This window comes from Mesocricetus auratus, unplaced genomic scaffold (assembly GCF_017639785.1).
Source record: "Mesocricetus auratus isolate SY011 unplaced genomic scaffold, BCM_Maur_2.0 contig_2886_pilon_obj, whole genome shotgun sequence".
Lineage (NCBI taxonomy): Eukaryota > Metazoa > Chordata > Mammalia > Rodentia > Cricetidae > Mesocricetus > Mesocricetus auratus.
The window spans coordinates 1-20,104 of NW_024429316.1; the positions used below are offsets into that span (position 1 = coordinate 1).

The 20,104-nt window shown below is 48.9% G+C and overlaps 1 long non-coding RNA gene across 1 annotated transcript; it reads left to right on the forward strand.

The window, feature by feature from the left end:
• Nucleotides 1-11,052: 11,052 nt before the first annotated feature.
• LOC121137949 lies at nucleotides 11,053-19,555 on the forward strand. Its single transcript, XR_005875206.1, has 3 exons — nucleotides 11,053-11,162; nucleotides 11,616-11,718; nucleotides 17,697-19,555. It is a non-coding gene; the product is annotated as an uncharacterized LOC121137949 (long non-coding RNA).
• The last annotated feature ends 549 nt before the right edge of the window (nucleotides 19,556-20,104 follow it).

The following is a 20,104-nucleotide window of genomic DNA, read 5'->3' on the forward strand; positions in this document are numbered from 1 at the left end:
ACGCGGCCCCGCGGGACACTCAGCTAAGAGCATCGAGGGGGCGCCGAGAGGCAAGGGGCGGGGACGGGCGGTGACTCGCCTCGCGGCGGACCGCCCGCCCGCTCCCAAGATCCAACTACGAGCTTTTTAACTGCAGCAACTTTAATATACGCTATTGGAGCTGGAATTACCGCGGCTGCTGGCACCAGACTTGCCCTCCAATGGATCCTCGTTAAAGGATTTAAAGTGGACTCATTCCAATTACAGGGCCTCGAAAGAGTCCTGTATTGTTATTTTTCGTCACTACCTCCCCGGGTCGGGAGTGGGTAATTTGCGCGCCTGCTGCCTTCCTTGGATGTGGTAGCCGTTTCTCAGGCTCCCTCTCCGGAATCGAACCCTGATTCCCCGTCACCCGTGGTCACCATGGTAGGCACGGCGACTACCATCGAAAGTTGATAGGGCAGACGTTCGAATGGGTCGTCGCCGCCACGGAGGGCGTGCGATCGGCCCGAGGTTATCTAGAGTCACCAAAGCCGCCGGCGCCCGCCCCCCGGCCGGAGCCGGGAGGGAGCTGACCGGGTTGGTTTTGATCTGATAAATGCACGCATCCCCCCCGCGAAGGGGGTCAGCGCCCGTCGGCATGTATTAGCTCTAGAATTACCACAGTTATCCAAGTAGGAGAGGAGCGAGCGACCAAAGGAACCATAACTGATTTAATGAGCCATTCGCAGTTTCACTGTACCGGCCGTGCGTACTTAGACATGCATGGCTTAATCTTTGAGACAAGCATATGCTACTGGCAGGATCAACCAGGTAGGAGCGCGTGCGAGCGAAGCCTGACCGCGCGCGGGAGAGGAGGAAGAGGAGGAGGAGGAGGAGGAGGGGGAGGGAGAGACGGGGAGGAGGAAGAGAAAGAGGGAGAAGAGGAGAGGGGAAGGGCCGGGCCGAGGACAGGAAAGGAGGCGCGGGGACTGGGCCCCCAAGACGGACGGACCCAGACGCCACCTTACCCGACCAACCGAGCCACGACACGACACACCTCTCTCGCTCCCTTTTCTCCCTTCCTCTCACCCACGTCTTTCCAACACACCCAACCACCACCACCACCACCAACCCACACCCCCAGCGCGGCAGGCGTCGGGAGAGCCGTCGCAAGACAAACCGGGCCGCTCAGAGCACGGGTCTGGAGAGGGGAGAGGGACGACGACCTGCGGCGGGAGTCCGCGGGAGCGACGATTTCCCCTAAAAGACCACCACCGTAGGGGAGCACGCGCGCGGGAGCGGCGGGCCGGAGAGAGAGACAGGGAGGCGGGGTGGGCCGTGACCGGGAAAGGCCACCCCGTCGGGACCCGACGGCACGCGGCATCCAGCCGCCGCGAGACGGACACACCTCCCGACGCGACACACCGTGCCTACTGACCACGTCGCGAAACCATGCCGGCGGTCACGGGCGGAGCTCGTGAAGGCGCGTGTGGGGGCCGCAGCGGGCCAGACCCCCCAACACGGCAGCGAGGCGCAACGCCGGGGAAGACGGGAAACCCTGAACCCTCCGGGCGGGGTCGAGAGACCGGGAGCTGGCGGGAGCGAGACCACGCCAACGGGGACGGCGGGAGAACGGACGGCGGACGGCACGGCGAGAGGCGGAGGAGCGCGGGGCCGCCTTGAAATCTCGAGCCGCGAGCGCGAAAGATGGAGGGAAGGCGGAAGGAAGGACGCACGGACGGCTTGCTCGCGAGGGACGTGAGGGGGGGCCGCCGCCGAAACCGCGGGCGAAGACCGGGCCAAGGCCTCGGGGAGAGGGGGGGAGACGTCGAACGGAGCCCCCGCCGCCGACACCAGAAACACGCGCGGGTTATCACACCGTCGTGCGCCCACCCCGGCGCGGCGACGGTCCCCGCAGAACGTCTTCCCGGAGGACGACGGGGCCGAACGAGCCCCCAGACGCACCTCGGCCAGGCCGGATCGAACGCCAACGGGACGACGGACGACCGCTAAAAGCCTCTTTCCTTCGCAAGGACCGACACGGGCGGTACCTTCCCGCACGCACAGGCCCCCAAAGAACACGCCGCGCCGGCCACGAAGCCCGCGGAGCCGTGGCGACCTCCAACTGCTCACCCGCCTGCCGAGCGGATCCCGGACCGCGGCGGACGCCCGGGCGCGCGCGTGCCCGGCCATCCCCCCAAACGGGGGGTCCGGCAGCGCGGCCGGGTCGGCCGACCGGGGAGAACCGACGGCAGGCGGGGAGGGGGAACGGCACAGCAGAACGAGAGCCAGCGGCGGCAGGGGCGACGGGAACGGCCCCCGGAAGGCGCCCCACCCGGGACCGAGAGAGACCACCGATCCGAGCGACGACCGGGCAACGCGAGCTAACCGACGGGAATCACACCGCCCCAAGACTCCTCCTGAGGCAGTCCCGCCGCCAAACCAGCGGAGCCAAGCCGGCCCGAAACCGACGGCGCCCCCCCGGGAGCCCGGGAAGACCCAACACGAGAGACTACCAACGCCGCCGCCACCGCCGAAGACCCCCGAGCGGGAAGTGGGGCCCCGGCACACGTCCAGCGACACGCCGGGCACGACCGACCGTCGTTCCCCAAAGGCCGCATCCGAGAGAGAAGTCAGTCAGTCCCGCCACACCCGGAACACCCTGGCCCCGTGGAGGGGAAGGTCACCGATGATCCCCAAACGTGGAACGCTGCCGCGTGGAGGAGGACGAGGCGGCCCTCCATCGACGGCACAAGCACGAGCGACACGCACGCGTGGACGCGCAGCGGCATGTCCGCGCCGCGGGAACGGCGATAACGGGGACGCGCGGGAGGGGCCGTTCGCGGCGGGCAGGAACCGCGGGACCTAGGGGACGACGTGTGGGACCCGGGAGCCCACCACCGCCATACCGTTCCCCCGCCGGTCCGCGGCCCGCGGCGGCCCTCGGGGAGGCGGGGCACCGAGGCACGCGGGCGTGCACACACGGTCCCCCCTCGCCCTCTCCACACCACGGCAAAAGCCACGTGGCTCCAAGCGACACCGGGGTGACGACGACAGCTCTGCCCCGCGTGATCCCCCTCGGACTCGGAGCGAGGAGGCGCGGGCCGCGGTTGACGAGAGAGAGGAGCACAGACGCTCGGGGCGAAGCTACGCGCATCGGGCGGTCGGGGCGAGCAGCCGGTCGGGTCGGGGGACCACGCGGGAGGGAACCCCAGCAACCCGAATCGGACACAGCACGCCCTTTCCTCGGATCGCTAGAGAAGGCACTTTTCTCATTGAGGGCGGGACGGACCCGACCCGACGAGCCCCCAGCCGCGGCGGCCAAGAGCGGCGCGTGCTTGCGGGCACGGAGGGGGGTCTGCGGCATCGGTAAGGCTTTTTTTTTCGTTCCGTGGGCACACATCGAGCATTCGCGGACAGGAGGAACCAGGGCCAAGAAAAAGGTCCCCCCTAACAGCCGGGCCTCTGAAACACACCGCCGGGTCAACGGCGATGAGTCAAGTTAACAAGGCTTAAGAAGGCTTAAGCGAAAAGGCCGACCGCGACCGCTCAGCCACCAAACCGACGCACGAGCCTACGGGAGAAGGCACACAAGTACGCGGCGGGCGCTCACCCAAAAACGTGAGTCTCCAAACACGCCAGGGGCGCGGGAGAACCCACACATGCAAACGTCACACTCCCCCAACAGAGGGGGAGGCACCGCAGAGCCTCTTCTACCGCTCTCCTCTTTTCCTCGACCCCCAAGGCGAAACCGCCTGGCAAAAACCAGAGCGGCAAGCACCCATCCGACCGCAAACCGGATCCGAAGACGCACGCCACCGCAGAGCCAGACCGAGCACACGGGAGGCAGCACGCCGGGGAGCGGGAAACGACGCCACCGCTCAGAAACGGGCACCTTTGGGGTCCAAACCTGGAGCGCTCCAGGAGCACCGCGAGGATGGCGAGCGAGGCACACGCACATGCCAGTCGGGAAAGGCATGCAGCACGGCAGACAGGCCAACCCCTTTTTCCCCGGTCCGGGAAGGAGGGCCAAGCGCCACGGGAGCCCCACGAACCACAGCGAGAAGTGCGTGGGGATAAAGACAGGGCTCAGACCGGATAACCGCACCCCTGCCTTCCACACACCACACCGAGCGGTGGGGGAGGAGAGGCGAGGGGCCCGCTGGCAGAACGAGAAGAGCGGCCGCCATTCACCATGAATGTCCGTCCCTCGCCTGGCGCGGCTTAGGCTCCGGCCCGAAGAGAGTTTGAAGGTACCACATCGATCCATGAGAAAGCCAGAGGGCCGTCAGAGGCCAACTGGAGCGCGAGCAAGCCGGGAGAAACGAGCGAGAATCTCACAGGAGAAAGCCAGAACACCGGGAGAGGAAAAAATAAAAATAAAAATTAAAAAAAAAAGCACACGGGTGAACAGTGCCGGGGGAGGGGGAGAAGTGGGCCGGGCAAGTATGGAAAAACAAGCACCGACGCACTCGGGCAAGAACGTGGAAAAAAAAAAGCCCGAGAGCGACCCCTCATAAACTAAGGGGAAAAAAAAATAAAACCACTTGCTTCCACCCCAGCTACGGATGCACTCGGGAGGCACCGGGGGGGGGGGAAGGCCCAAAGGACAAAAATAATGACCTGGCCCCCACCAATCACCCACCCACTCCCCCAGGGAGACTCGGGAGCTCCGGAGGAGTGGAGAAAAAAAAGCCGTGCGTAATCGGTCAGGAAGGAGCAAGCACGAGCGAAGCCCCCTTTCACACAAGGAGACCGCCGCCCCCACCATCCCAAACGGCAGCAGGTGACAACTGCGAAAGCGGGTACGCCTGACACGCAAAACAGGGCCTGGAGAAGAGCACACGCGGTGGGCCCAGCACTCTCAAGGTAACGCAAAAAGCCCCTCGCTGGAAAAAAAGCAGGAGCCCGAGAGGACACGGTCGCTTATAATGTCACCAGCTTAAAAGACAGCGTGTCAGCACCTATCTGCAGGTACAATAAGCACAGATGGCAAAATTGGATTATGATTAACAGTGCAGCGGTGATAAAGTCACAGACCACAGGGACGTTCTGGAAGTCAGCGTGGGCGAAATGTCCCAAAAATTGTCCCAATGTACTAGAGAACCGAACAACAGAGGAACAACTGGTCGACCTGATAACCGTGAGAGAGACCCAAGAGCGAGGTGGACATGCAGGAAAGGCCGGCACACAGCATCCTCTCGGGCAAGGACCCCGATACCGGCAGCCCGAGATGGGAGGACATGTGGAGGAAAAATTCTGACCATACGAGGAACCGGGAACGGACAGGCACAGAGGAACGGGCCACCGCCACCTCTCGGCCGCGGGACGCCGAGACCACCGGCGGGGACCCAGGGCTCCCGCAGACGGGGCAGAAGGGCCACAAGTGCACGGAGACGGCGGAGAATCCCGGGCACTGGCCCGCAGCGAAGCCGGGGACAGCGCCTCCTCTCGGCCTCGGGTCGCCGAGACCCCCGCCGGGGACCCAGGGCTCCCGCAGACGGGGCAGAAGGGCCAGAAGAGCCCGGAGACGGCGGAGAATCCCGGGCACTGGCCCGCAGCGAAGCCGGGGACAGCGCCTCCTCTCGGCCTCGGGTCGCCGAGACCCCCGCCGGGGACCCAGGGCTCCCGCAGACGGGGCAGAAGGGCCACAAGTGCACGGAGACGGCGGAGAATCCCGGGCACTGGCCCGCAGCGAAGCCGGGGACAGCGCCTCCTCTCGGCCTCGGGTCGCCGGGGACCCAGGGCTCCCGCAGACGGGGCAGAAGGACCAGAAGAGCCCGGAGACGGCGGAGAGTCCCGGGCACTGGCCCGCAGCGAAGCCGGGGACAGCGCCTCCTCTCGGCCTCGGGTCGCCGAGACCACCGCTGGGGACCGATGGCGGAAACGTGAAGGACTTAAGCCTTCTGGTCGACCAGCTCAAGCCACCACCAACCCTGTAACTGGCCCGTGTCACACGCATAACAGCCACCAAGCCATCCTTTAGTCTACCGGTGCAATCTCCTACACAGAGACCGTTCCCACCGTTCCCTCCGCCTCCGCGACACACCCGCCAGCTTGCCTGGACTCTCGTCACTTCTGGCCGCCTGACTGCAGGCGATTCGCCGCCCTTGTCGCTGAGCGCCCGGGGAACCAGGCATGTTGCACAAAATTGCCACCACTAGGTGTCGCCCTACGACCCTCTACATTCGATCGATCGTACATGGCGTCTCCCGCACTCAGGCGGCGCCGGGCGCCCGGCTCCGGAGGGTCCTCCCACGCTCATGCTCCGGGGGCGGGCGGGGGGAGGGGGCAACAAACGGACAGCAGGGCAGGGATCTCACCCACCGCCTCAAACAAGGGGCACAAAGGCCACCGGCCGTTATTACGCCGGCCGAGACATAGTGAAGTTTGGCCTGGACTCGGGCCTACCCCAGTCAGCCGACCATGAAAGTGAAAGGAAGGAAAGCGAAAGGAAAAACAAACAATCAAACAAGGAGAAAATGACTTGTTATCACGCCGGTCACCCCAGAATACAGTGAAATCAGGGATGGCCGGCCGACCCCCTCAGATGACGAAAGTGAAAGTATGACAGGAAGCTATGAAAAACGGGTGAATCACTCTCTAAGATGGCGGCTCAGGTCACAGAGTGTCACTGGCCGGCCAGTTACAAGACCACACTGATGTGAGACTCGGCGAGTGGGACGGAGGGAGGGAGGGAGGGAGGGAGGCGGCGATGGCAGGTCTGCGCCATTTCAGTCCCCTTTTTAAAAACATTTTACCACTTTCTTCAGAGTTGTGTGGTGTCCCCTCCCCCAACCCACCACAGTTTGCTTCTTGAATCAATTAGACACCCTCCCCCACTCCCAGTGTGCTTAAGAAGAAAGCCTGCACGGCCTAGGTCAGTAATTAAAAGAAATCAGACAGATATGTATCTCCCTGCACAAAATCTAACTCTAAATGTGAAATCTTCCACACTGGAACAGTGAGCCTGATTTCGATCAGGCAGGCCAGTAAGCAGGTGAAACTACCACACACACACACACACACACACACACACACACACACACACACACACACAGGAAATAATAAAGTGCCAGGCAAATACTAACAATCGAAAAGGAAATATAAAACAAAAAAAAACAAAAACAAAAAACGATCGCCTGGTCCACAAGGTGAGCTCCAGGCCAGGACAGCTAGGCAGGTTTTATTACACAGAGAAAAACATGGAAAAACAAAAAACAAACAAGCATAGAAAAATCTCTGTGAGTTCCAGCCCAAGCCTGGTCTACCGAGCGAGTTCCAGGACAGGCTCCAAAACAATACAGAGTAACACTGTCTCGAAAAAAAAAATCAAAAAAAAAAAAAAAAAGAAAGAAAGAAAGAAAAGAAAATGACTTTGAGGACAGCCTGCACTACAGAGTAAGTTCCAGGACACAGAGAAATCTCTCTCTCTCAGAAACAAACTGCAAAAGTATGCAAACTTCCCCTAAGGTCAGACCCCACCCTGGTGAATACGCCCTTAATCCCAGAGATCACTCTGGAAGCAGAGACTGAGTTGCCGGACAGGTTCCAAACACACAGAGAAAAAACAAAACAAACCACACAGCTGAACTTTGTGACCACAAGCGTTCCTTTTCTGCATATCTGACCACTTTCAGCTAGCTAGCATATAATTCTTTCCCAGGTGAGGAATATCCAAAACATATAGGATGTCCAGGTTAGGAAAAGAGGGCTCCAGCTGTCTGGTTATGGAAAGCACTCATCTATACTAGGTAGAATTTCCAATCGATAGAGCAGTTCTAAATCTGTCCTGGATGCCCCCAGGAAAACTTTGTAGGCAAGCCTTCCAAATGCTTGAGTCCCCCAGGGTGTTCTTGGTAAAACCTAACCTTTGGTTGCTGTCTAAAAGAGGAAGATATCAACAACAATAGCAGCAGCAGCATAAATAGATAGATAGATGAATAAATAAATATTAATTTTTAAAAAAGCAAGATGGAGCCGGGCGGTGGTGGCACACGGCCTTTAATCCCAGCACTCGGGAGGCAGAGGCAGGCGGATCTCTGTGAGTTTGAGGCCAGGCTGGACCGACAGCCTCCAAAACAATACAGAGAAACCCTGTCTTGTAAAAACCAAAAAAAATAAATAAATAAAAGCAAGATCCCAAGAGATATGCATTGTACCCCAGGGAAGTGGAATGAGGCTAGATCTCCTGAGCAGATTGGGGCTCTCTTTCCCCCTTTCCAACTACATACCCTATGCCTTTCTGCACAATGGGATCCCTGTATCCAATAGAGGAACCCCTAGCAACTGAGGGCTCACATCCAGGAGAAAACCAATCCCTTTCAGGATTTTCCTAAACTCCAGGTGTGTCCCGTGAGGCCAGGTTAGGGAAATATGTTCCAGGCCCATTGATCCATATTAAAAGCACATTACAAACAGAAATACTATAAACAGTGTCTCAAACAGTGGGTCAAGCAGCAGCTGTAGACAAGGTGACCAGAGGAAGACAATGCTTTAAATCATGATCAGAGGAAGACAATGCTTTAAATCAGGCCTATGTGAGCTTATGGAGTGTTATGGAGAGAGAGAGTGAATTGTTGAGTATGAACTATCAAGTCTTTGGGGCTCTCTGAGACATTTCATGCCTGGTTTCCCTTTTACTGTACATTTGGTTTGATTTCAAATTTAATCCCTCAGATTATCCCTGGCTATTTAGGAAACATCTAACATAAACTGTTTCAGTTTACCATACCCATTCCATTTCCCTCAGAGGACACCTGGACTTTTAAAATGCTTTGCTTTTTGTTTCATGTAAGTTCCCCAGCAAAGGGGCTGGAGAGATGGCTCAGAGGTTAAGAGCACTGCCTGCTCTGTTTTTCCAGAAGTCCTGATTTCAATTCCCAGCAACCACATGGTGGCTCACAACCATCTGTAATGAGATATGGTGTCCTCTTCTGGCCTGCACACATGCAGGCAGAATACTGTATACATAGTAAACAAATAGATTTTTAAAAAAGTTCCACAGCAATGAAATATATACAAATAAATAAAAACGAACAAGAATGAATATAACTTACAAAGAAATGAGAGAAACAGACATTCATGATGTTTATAAATGTGTAGTTTTTACTCAAGCTTTGCATGCCCAATAACCATGAATTAGTCAATTTATTTACTTTTTTGTTTATTTACCAGTGACACTGAACTTCTCTAGGATTTTAAGTGTTCAATAACCACTCTCAGAGAAACAAATCAGTATCCCTCCCATATACAAGTGATGAAGATAATATAAAGAAGTCAGAGGAAGAACACCTTTTGCAATAGCCACAAATAACATGAAATTATTTTTAGGTAAATCTACTCAAACCAGTGAAAGACCTGTATGACAGTAACAATGGCAATCTTTCCAAATGCAATCTACAAATTGAATACAATACCCATAAAAATGCCAACACAATTCTTCACAGACATCCAATTAACAATAGTCAACTGCATACAGAAAAGAAAAAGCCCAGGATAGCTAAAACTATACTGTACAATAATTGAACTTCCAGAGGCATCACCATTACTGCCTTCAAGCCACCATCATAACATAGGCTTTGTTGTGCCATAAAGACAGATACTTGGATCCATGGAATGGAATGGAAGACCCTGGCATTTATCCACACACCTATGAACACCTGACAAATAGCCAACATTCTACAATTGTGAAAAAGAAAGCACCTTCAAACAATGGTGCTAGTATAACTGGATGTTGCCAGTTAGATGAATGCAAATAGATCCATATCTATCATACTGCACAAAATTCAAGTCAAGTGGATCAAAGACCTCTACATAAAGACAGTTACATTAAACACTCAGGAGGAAAAAGTAAAGTAGATCTCTGGGAGTTCGAGACCAGCCTGGTATACAAGAGCTAGTTCCAGGACATCCTCCAAAGCCACAGAAAAACCCTGTCTCAAAAAACCAAAAAATAAATTGTGAATTTGCCTTGAACACATTGGCACAGAAGACTACTACCATGAACTCAAAGGATTTTACAGGCAGAGAGGCAGAGAAAATCCCTAAACTCAAATAAATTGTAAAATTAGGTCATCAAGCAGGTTGGCCAGCAGCTTTGCTGTCTGCACACCTTCACCTGCTTCTGAAATTTTATAATGACTTGTTACAGCAGCATACAGATGTATCTTACCTTATATATTGTCCTGGAAGTTATCCTTGGTGACAGTGTTGCATGATTGCCATATACTCCCTGAGAGACCTGCACACTTCATTCACGAGCCTTAAGTTTTCATGAAGCTCTGGGTAGAATCAGCCACTGCTGAACATGTCTGCCAAAGGTTACTTACTGGTCACATTCTGTGATGACATTGACTTGAAAGGCAATGAAGGTCTCACTTTAATTCCTTACTGTTAGCATATCAAGAGAGGAGGAAGGGGTTTTACTAAGTTTAACAAAAGTCATTGAAAATGTCTCCTGGGCTAGGTGTGGTGTCCACGCCTTAATCTTATCGGGGAGGAGGATGATGCAGGCAGACTTGCAGGCCAGTCTGGTATGCTTAGTGAGTTCCAGCAATGCTGGAGATACAATTCAAAGGTAGAATCTAAAGATGGTGTTTTGGCGACCTCTCCTGGTGAATCAGTCTCTATGCATTTTTCGTGGTGAAATAAAGTGGTTCAAAGAAGGCCTGACATGCTACCTACCTTATGTATTTTGTCACATGTCATTGGTCAATTAAAAAAAAAACAAATAAGAACAATCTTATAATGGTTCCTAGGTTTAAACTAACCGGTGGCATAACAACATTACGTGCACTTACCTGCCTCCTGTCATTTGAGGGGGGCAGAGGGGGAGGGTGGGAGGAGGAGAGAGGGAGAAGAGGGAGGGAGGGACAGCACAGATTGGGTACATATCCACGTTTCAACCAACTTACAAAGAGAATTCCTTAGGCAGAAAACTGAGGATTCTTCTTGAATCAGCCAGAATGTCAGAATGTCAAAATTTCAGATTCATGCAGCCATTTAGAATTACCTGCAAGCATTTACCTTGGAAATGACCTCATTTGCATGAATAGAATTGCATGATGGGAAATACTTGGCCAAGTTGCTCACCGTAACCAAAAGAGAACTCTCTCTACATGGATACTTGGAAAGACTGAAAAGTGTTACAAGCTTTCTCTAAGCCTGGCTGGCCTTTAAGATTCAGGACTTTTACAGCGGTAAGGAAATGTGGTTGAAGTTTTGTAGTTTACTTGCATTTGTGTTAGGATTTGTATGCCGAAGGAGATTTGAGCCTGTCACTTGTTTTTGTTAATTTTTTTTGTCTTTCTGGTTTTATTCTTTGTTATGTTGTCTAGAGCTAGGGAAGATCTCACATCTGGTGGCTGTGAGCCATCAGTTGTATACTGGAAGTAGTTTGCTTTACTGTTTTCTTTAAATTTCTTTTTTTGCTGTTAGTTTTTCAAGATATTGTTTTGGTGTGGTGTTTTAGCTGTTGTGGAAATCATACTGTATTACAGGCTAGCCTCAAATTCACAGATATATATCTACTTCTGCCTCCAAGTCCTCCTGCTGATTTAAGACCTGCAATAACCCTGCCCAGCTTCTTGTTTTAATATTATTATACAACATTACCAACTTTGGCCTCCTAAATATCCTTCTGCAACCCCCAGGTCCCTCGGTTTTTCAGATACAGAGTTTGTTTGTGTAGCCTTGGCTGTCCTCTGGAGACTATATTGGACTGTAAGTCAGAGATATACCTGCTGAAGTTAAAAGGTATGTGTCATCATCACTTGGCTTCATTAAAAAATTAAAAATTCATTTAACTTAATTTTATGTGTATTGCTGTGAAGGTGTCAGACGCCTCTGGAACTGGACTGACAGACAGTTGTGACTGCAATGTTGGTGGTGGGTGGTGGGAAGAGCAGCCAATGCTGTTTACCACTGGGCCATTTCTCCAGGTGGCTAGATATTTTTTCAATGATGCCACATGGATTTTATTGGTAGACAGGGATGGAAAGGGGGGTGAGAGGTAACCAACCCATGCAGAGCTGAGAGAGAGAGAGAGAGAGAGAGTGAGAGAGAGAGAGAGAGAGAGAGAGAGAGACATGAGAGTAGGAGAGGAGATGAGATGGAGAGTAAGACAAGAGTAAAAGAGTAAGAGCGTAAGCAGGCAGGGGTCAGTCCTTTAAAGGGGTCCTTTGCACCTGCATGGTTCTCACAAAACTCTGTGCTGGCCAGAGAAGTGCCTGAGGGCATCTTGCCAGGTAACAGGGCCGGCTAGTGTAATGCCTGAACTTTTCATTCACACCTTTAATCCCAGCACTCAGGAGTCAGAGGCAGGCGGATCTCTGTGAGTTCAAGGCCAGGCTGGACCGACAACCTCCAAAACAATACAGAGAAACCCTGTCTCATAAACCCCCCCAAAAAGACTGCTTCCTGCTGACCTGTGGGTGTCGATCATCTTTGGGGGAACCTGAGAAAGTTGGGGTGTACCACTCTGGTTGTTCTATTGTAGTCTAGGCTGTATGGGACTCTTTGGCGCCTCTGTAGATCTGGCAAGATGTTAGCAGAGTAGAGAACAAAGTTAGGTTTAAAATTTTATTTTTTAGGTCCTGGTATTTGAGGGGAAGTTTGTAAGATGAGGGAGGGGTTCCCAAGGGGTCCCAAGATGAGGGAAGGGAGTCCCATGACCAGGGAGTGAATCTGACCTGTTTGGATGGGTCCAATTTGGCTTTCTGGAACTTACAAGAATCCTTTGAGTTTGTGAAAACATAAGTATTAGACATATCAGCAGCATACTTTAAAAGACTTGGCTGAAAGCATTAACATTTTTAAAACTGACAGATATTTTTAGCACAATGTAAAGCACCTTAATTTTGAGCTTATAGTTATGATTATATAGTGGTATAGTTGTTTAGCACTCTGTTGGAGTTAGATTAGTTAGTAGCTTATCAGAACTTTATTTGTTATTGTTAAGACTATGAAAAGTAATATAATGAAAGAGAAACCTGGAACATATTTTTTAAATGTCTCAACTCACTTTATTACATTACCATCTTACATAGATAAACCTTAGAATACCTGTTCCTGAAATGTATTTTATGACAGAGATTTGCCTTGTCTGTTAATTTAAGCTGGCAAACCTACTGGCCATCAAAAGCATCAGAGTTCTTGCAAAGGATAAGATTTTACCTGAGATTGGAGAATGAGAGACTTGGTAGCTGACTGCATCAACAGCCACCCCCAAGGTTCTCGACAGTTGTTGAAGTCAGAGGCTCCAAGAACACCTGCCTTTTGCTCATAGTGAGACCCGTGGATTGGGGCTTCTTAGGAAGGCTTTCCTACCATTGATCCGAGCAACATGGAGAAAGTTGACTCCAGTGTCCTCTTTTCCAGTGAAGAGTCCTTTGAAGCATTTGAGGTGAAGGGCAGGGTTGCTCAGTGGCCAGCATTGCCACTTCTGTGGGCAGAGTTTCTTCAGTGTTCACCAGTCTTCTTGGAGGACATGGGGTGGTGCCAGCAGCTGGCCTGTCTCTCTGTTATAAAAACCTTTTAAATAAAACATTTAAATGCCATGTTCTCTAGATCTCTGAGCATTTGAGGACTGTTTGTCTGTTTAGTATATCTTTGTTTTTTTTTTTTTTTTTAGTTTTTGGAGACAGGGTTTCTCTGTGGCTTTAGAGACTGTCCTGGAACTAACTCTTGTAGACCAGGCTGGTCTCAAACTCACAGAGATCTGCCTGCCTCTGCCTCCTGAGTGCTGGGATTAAAGGGGTGCACCACCACTGCCTGGCTTTGTTTAGTATATCTTAGCAGACAAAATTTATCTTTAGTGACTTGCCTTAAGCGCATAGGTGGCTAGAGAATAGAATAGAAGCTTTACCTTTGTAATCAGCTTACAGGAAGGACTGGGTGTTATAAATACTTTGTTAATTTGAAATAGACCCTTATAACTTTAAATGTTTATCATCACTTAAAAGATATAACAATTTATAAATATTTGATATTTAGTATAGTTGAATTAACGTTACCTCATTTTTTACACATACATATAGATACATTAAACAGGATTGGGTAAAAGTGTTTGACTCACACTCAGCAAACAGATTTAAAGAGACAGTCAGTGATGAGAAGGAAGATTTGTTGTAGATAGAACAGGGGACCCTGGAAAGGCACAGTATTCCATAAACAAGCCATGCACAACAGGGCCAGTGAGAGATGAAATTAGAGACAAAAATAAAAGCGCAACAGAGAGAAAAAGTAAATGAATTGTATCTGTCAGCAGGCTTGGCTGGCAGAAGCTGGCTGGACTGAGTGGGCTTGTATACAGCTAGTTCACAGGGTAAACATGGGGACTCAGTAAACACGTTTCTAACGTAGGCCACATGGTTAGGATCGCCAAGATGGTGACCTCTATAGGCACATTTCTGTCTGCCAGCATGAGTGGAGGCAGAAAGATGTGTGACCACCATAGGTCTAAGAAACAAATGAATGGCCAGTGCCAGGGTATAAAACCCGAGAGACCCTTCGTGGGTCTGAGCAGTAAAAAAAGTCTGAAAACCTCAACCTCATTTGTGGGGGAAAAAATGAAAAACTCTCAGAGTGTCCTGAGCAGACACTAAACCTGGATGAACAGGAGAGAGGCAAAACAGGATACTCCCAGGTGGAAGGTGGTTCCCGCCCTGAGGCAGGTTTAGCCAAGATGGAAAGTGGCAGGAAGCCTCTGTGACCTCGAAGCCTCTGTGACCTGCAGGAGTTTTTTTAGGTAGCTTTTAAAGCTAGAAGAATGAGATTTAGAGGAAGAAAGAATGTTGAAGAGAATGTTTAGGAGAGAGGTAGAGAAAAGCTTGAACATAAGGTAACTCCTTCCATCAATCAGATCGCTGATAGTGACTGGAGAAGTCTCAGTAGATAAGTATATTTTACAGGACCTTAAGTGTGGATGACTTAAGGCATAGAGGAATTTACTTTCTCAGTTTGTTACCCATGTGCCAGGTCTAAAGGAAAGAAAATGGCAAGATGAACTCTTCAGAACTCGTCAGCCTGAGAGTCTAGCCAGAGCAGAAAAGACCACCCAAGAAAAGGAACCAGTGCCTGAAAGGTCAAAAACTGCTGAAGGCCCAGAAAGGAGCCGAAAAAATTACCAATAGGCCATGCCCATGGAAAACAAACCAAAAATGATTGTCACACGATGGGGGTCAACCATGACCTTGAAGGTTGTGTGAGTTCCCCATGTTTTCAAAAACACCGTAAGGGTGGTGGAAACTCAACGGTCAGCCCTTAGGGTTCAGGAAAATGTTTACGCTGACTCAAAGAAATGTTCATCTTGGTTACCTGAAAATATTATTTTGGAACAAGATATTTTGTATATGTACTTAGCCTGGAGCTATTTATGCAGACCAGTATGTTCTCCCTGATATCTTCCTACCTCTGTCCTCCTCCTCCTTGAGTTCTCCAAATAATAGTGGGTACCACCATGGCTTGCATTTTCTTCTTAGTGTCCTACAACCAGAAACAATCATGTTCCTTAATAGGATCATGATCATTATAAAATCATCTAATGATCATTATAAAATATACCATTTGTTTATGGGGTTCAGGATAATGGCCGAATTTCTACCATGGCTTCTGACATGGCTTATAAAGTAAAAACTTGTAGCTGGATATTTAGAGAGCATTGTTCCACCGGCCTGAGTTGTCCAATGATATTCAATGACCTGGGTTCCCTAGCACTATCGTTGGTCTGAAAGACCTTTAGACTTTGTAAGGTAGAGGGGTAAGCATGAATCTCTATAGAGAACTAGTGTGCCTTGGGTAACATAGAGACCAAGGCAAATGTGGAAGAAGCCACTGCTCAGGTGCACTAAACTCTTATTTCCACAAGGTGGCACCCTATACCTGGTATGCACATTTTCATTTCTGCAGCACAAACACATGATGAACTTTGGCCAGAAGAGGGCGCAGAAACACTACACTTCTATTTCCTTGCATATATTTTGAGTATATTCTGCCACTTCCCCTACCAATACCATAGGATCCTATAGGAAAAATAAATAATACTGGTCTAAAAGAAAAAAAAGAGAGAAACATTTAAAAAATGACTTCTAATGATACTTTGACATACTTATAGATCAATTACTTAGCAGACACACAGGCAGACACTTGGAACACTGAGCCATAAAAATTGAATATTGCCATAAAATTCTTGTTCTCAGAGCTCAGGGAACCCTATAGGAGAGGAGGTGGAAAACAGTTTATGAGTCTTAGGGAATGGCAGACACCAAGGACAAAAAGGTCCTCTAAAGAAACATGATCCCTGCAACATTTGCACTGTGTCTCTGTTGAGGACAATCCATTCCGTGATGCCACATAAGGAATATTCTGTCCATGACATCATGTGAGTGGCTCAGGAAGTTCCAGGTTTGGGAGAATTTAGGAGTTCCAGCAACCTCATTAGGTCTGCAGCTTCATCAGTTTCTCAGCGTGCTCCCTCTCCTCATGGGATTGGTGGAGAAATAATTCGGCAAAGTTCCTCAAAGCCACATGATCAGTTGAAGTAACAAGACATAGACAGACATAGGAGGGGTACAGTTCTAGGTTGATCTGGCAGTGGATGGCAGCCTCCGAGTCCTGGTGGTAGTTCTGGCTCACTGGCGAGGGGAGGCGGGCACGGTGGTGAGGCTGGAGCGGTGGAGTGACAAGAGATAAGGTTGCAGTGGGTTCTGTCCTGGAGCACCGGCTGGGGTTGGAGGGGTCGAGCACCGGTTCCGTTCAAGCACTGTTGAAGCAGGAAACTGTGGTGACTCTGGTTGAGAACATCTGTTTCAGACACTTTTAATGACAGTGCCTAGATGCAAAGCCATATTTTGCCAGAATGTATCTATAGTGTACATGCTTGCAGTCCTCATAGAGGCCAGAATATGGAAAATATTCCCAAGAATTGGAGTTAGAGCCGGCTGTGAGTGATCTTGTGGAACAGAAGCTGGGTACTCTGCCAGAGCAATCATACAGTGAACATTTTACCAGTGTATGTAGTAATGTGCCCAAATGTTGCACTTTTGTACTTTGGATGTCAAGTGGTAAAGATTCCAAGCTCAGTGTTCCTTGCTCTGTCCATGTTATCTTTTCTCAGGAGAGCAGTGCATTCCTCAACTGCCTCAGCACATGCACATCATACACATTGAGCAATGCACCCTTTCAGATATTAATGGTTACTATCTGTGTGGAAAGATGCTGATATTTATGTAACTGTCAATACCAAGACAACCTTTTATTTTAAACATGTGTTAATCCAGTTTTATGTGCATTTTATTTACATTGTTATATGAGATAATTCTGTTCCTGGAAGGGTGTCCCAAGTTCAGCCAGAGGAGAGGGCTGCAAACATCAAGCAGGAAGAATTTGCACAACTTAATAGTAAATATTCACAGAACTCTTAGACTCCTCTTTAAAGCCAGAGAAGGACTTGCCAGATAATTCTATTGGGACCTCTGTAATGATTTGATTAAGATCTCTGTAAATCAGATGTGCTTTGTTTTAGATTTTATAGAAAGTAAGGTTCAGTCTTCATCAGGCCTAAGGTCAAAGGAAAATTGTTTGGAGAGAAAAAATTCAGGGATCTGGAGCACATGCATTCCAGGCTGATCATGTGCTCTCAGAATAAGTAGAAAAGGGATATGTGGCTTAATAAAGTTTGTGTTGCAAGAACCTTCAGTCTTTCCTGTTCCTGGTCCCTTGATTGTATTTTGCAGGTTTTTCTAATATATATTGTACCCAGAAATAGCAGTGCAACCAAAAAAATAGCACGGGAATTTTCACAGATGACTCCAGACCAAGGGTTATGTTGGATGATTGAAGCACCATAGCAGTGATCTACATCATGCTGGTTTGTGTGTGTATGTGTATTTTATTTTTCCTACCCATGATGCCTTTACATAGCCCAGGCAGACTTCTTACTTGTGACTACTCATTTCTCAGCATCGCAAATCCAGGTTTGGACCCTCAAACTCTTTCTGGGAATGTTTGCTTTTGATATATAAGGGCTCACCTGGGTTCACGTGCCTGCAATCAGAACTGACAACAGTTCATCCCATCTTCACTAACATCCTCATGGCTGGTTTGAGCTCTGCTGAGACTCTTGGGAAATTTTCATCATTACATACAAAACTTCTCTTTGTTTGGACTCATCCAAAACCTATAATAGTCTGAGGATCTTCCCCACGGGCTTATACGGTACAAGTGACCCATGTTTCCTACTCTGTGTCTCCTGCCTAGATTATCAGCATCTTTTATATCTCACTTTATTAGTGTGTATATTCAGAGGAAAAGTACCAATCCTGGGCAATTTTGGAAAGTGGGCTTTGAACTCCACACAGATAAGAAGTTTCTACCAGAGCAGAAAGTTAGATCTCTGGCTTTGGATGGAGGAGGTATTCAAAGGATCCCTGTGCCCCTGGAGTCTCCTCGAAAAGGCAACTTGGATTTATGTCAATTTGAGGTAAGATAGCACAGAGTCAAGGACTGTACAATATGACACCAGTAGTCCTCTTCAACATTCTATTATATCTAGGAGAGCAATGGCATCTCCTGTGATGTCACCAGTGTTGTGACAACACCAAGTGCCAGTATGGCATTTGTTCAGTGCCTTCATTGTTGACCCATACACAAGTTTGCAAGACTGTGCAGCTATTTCAGAGAGAGAATGGAGAACATAAAGAGACCAGAGAGAGGCACAAGGAAGCAGGCTTCAGTCTCAGTATCAAACATTGTAAAATAAGTGGCTATGGGGAAGGAACAGAGAGTTCTGGGTAGGAAATGAAAGTAAGACAGTTCTGCTTCATAGTTTTCCAAACGACAATCAAAAGGAATCTAAGAAACAGAATTCACTCACAATAAAACTTTACTGCTTGATTTTTGGCAAAAATCTTTGTTAGAATGTTTTTGCTCTTGGCATCATCTGTGCTCCTTGTGAATAAGTTTGGCATTTAATGTGCTCTTAACTGTAAGGAAAATTTTCAAGTGACCAAACATTTAATAACACTTCTTATACAATAACAGACCAGGATCAACATCTTCATTAACAGTGAAAGAATATACCATTTAAAACTTTGTATTGACCATATATCACACTGATGACTTACACTGATGTTTTTCTACTTAATGGTGTTCCAATTCGATAAATTGTTAGATTTACTGAATTGTCTACATAATATAAGATTTTTAGCTTCTTTAACTGGGATTATATTCCAGGGGATGTTAACAGAAGTAAATGAAACACAGTGCATTGTATATGCAATTGAAAATCTGAGATAATAAAGGAAAGAACTGTGAGGGGGGAATTCATGAAAAAATATATGTTATTAATCTTCCTTTTGTGCAAAAATTATAATATAGGCTATTTTCCTTTACCAGTATTTCATAACACAATTAACAAATGGCAAATATATCATTCCACTTGCTAAAATTAGAAAAGAAATAGTCATTTTTGCCTCTCTTATTATTTTCACCTGTTGGTCCATAGCAATGTTTTCTGAAAGTACTCTTTTTTTTAAAGATTTATTCATTTATTATGTATACAGTATTCTGTCTGCATGTATGTCCACAGGCCAGAAGAGGGCACCAAATCTCATTACAGATGGTTGTGAGCCACCATGTGGTTGCTGGGAATTGAACTCAGGACCTCTGGAAGAGCAGTCAGTGCTCTTAACCTCTGAGCCATCTCTCCAGCCCTGAAAGTACTCTTGACTTATTTAAACTGTATATTCATAGAACCATATGTAATTGATTTTATTGCCACAAGATAAGTGAAAACCATTTAAATATTTCTGAAACCTTAAAATTGTATCATGGTGTATTCTTGGCTGAGCTGGGTCCCACTGCCCTTCTCTATCCCAAGGAAACATGCATATGCTATATTTGTTATTAAGCTGTTGGTAATTGACTAAGGTTTCTTATTTGCTAGCTCTGTCTAAATTAACCCATTTCTAATTATGTATTACCACAAGATTTTCTTTTAACAGAGAAAGGTCAGGGCCTCTTACTCGATTAGGGTCTAAATTGCATCTGCTCAGTGTCTCCACATAAAAGAGAATAAGAGAGAAGACAGTGATTTCCTGTTAGTTCCTGCTTATATACTGTTACTGCCCAGTTACCTCACTTC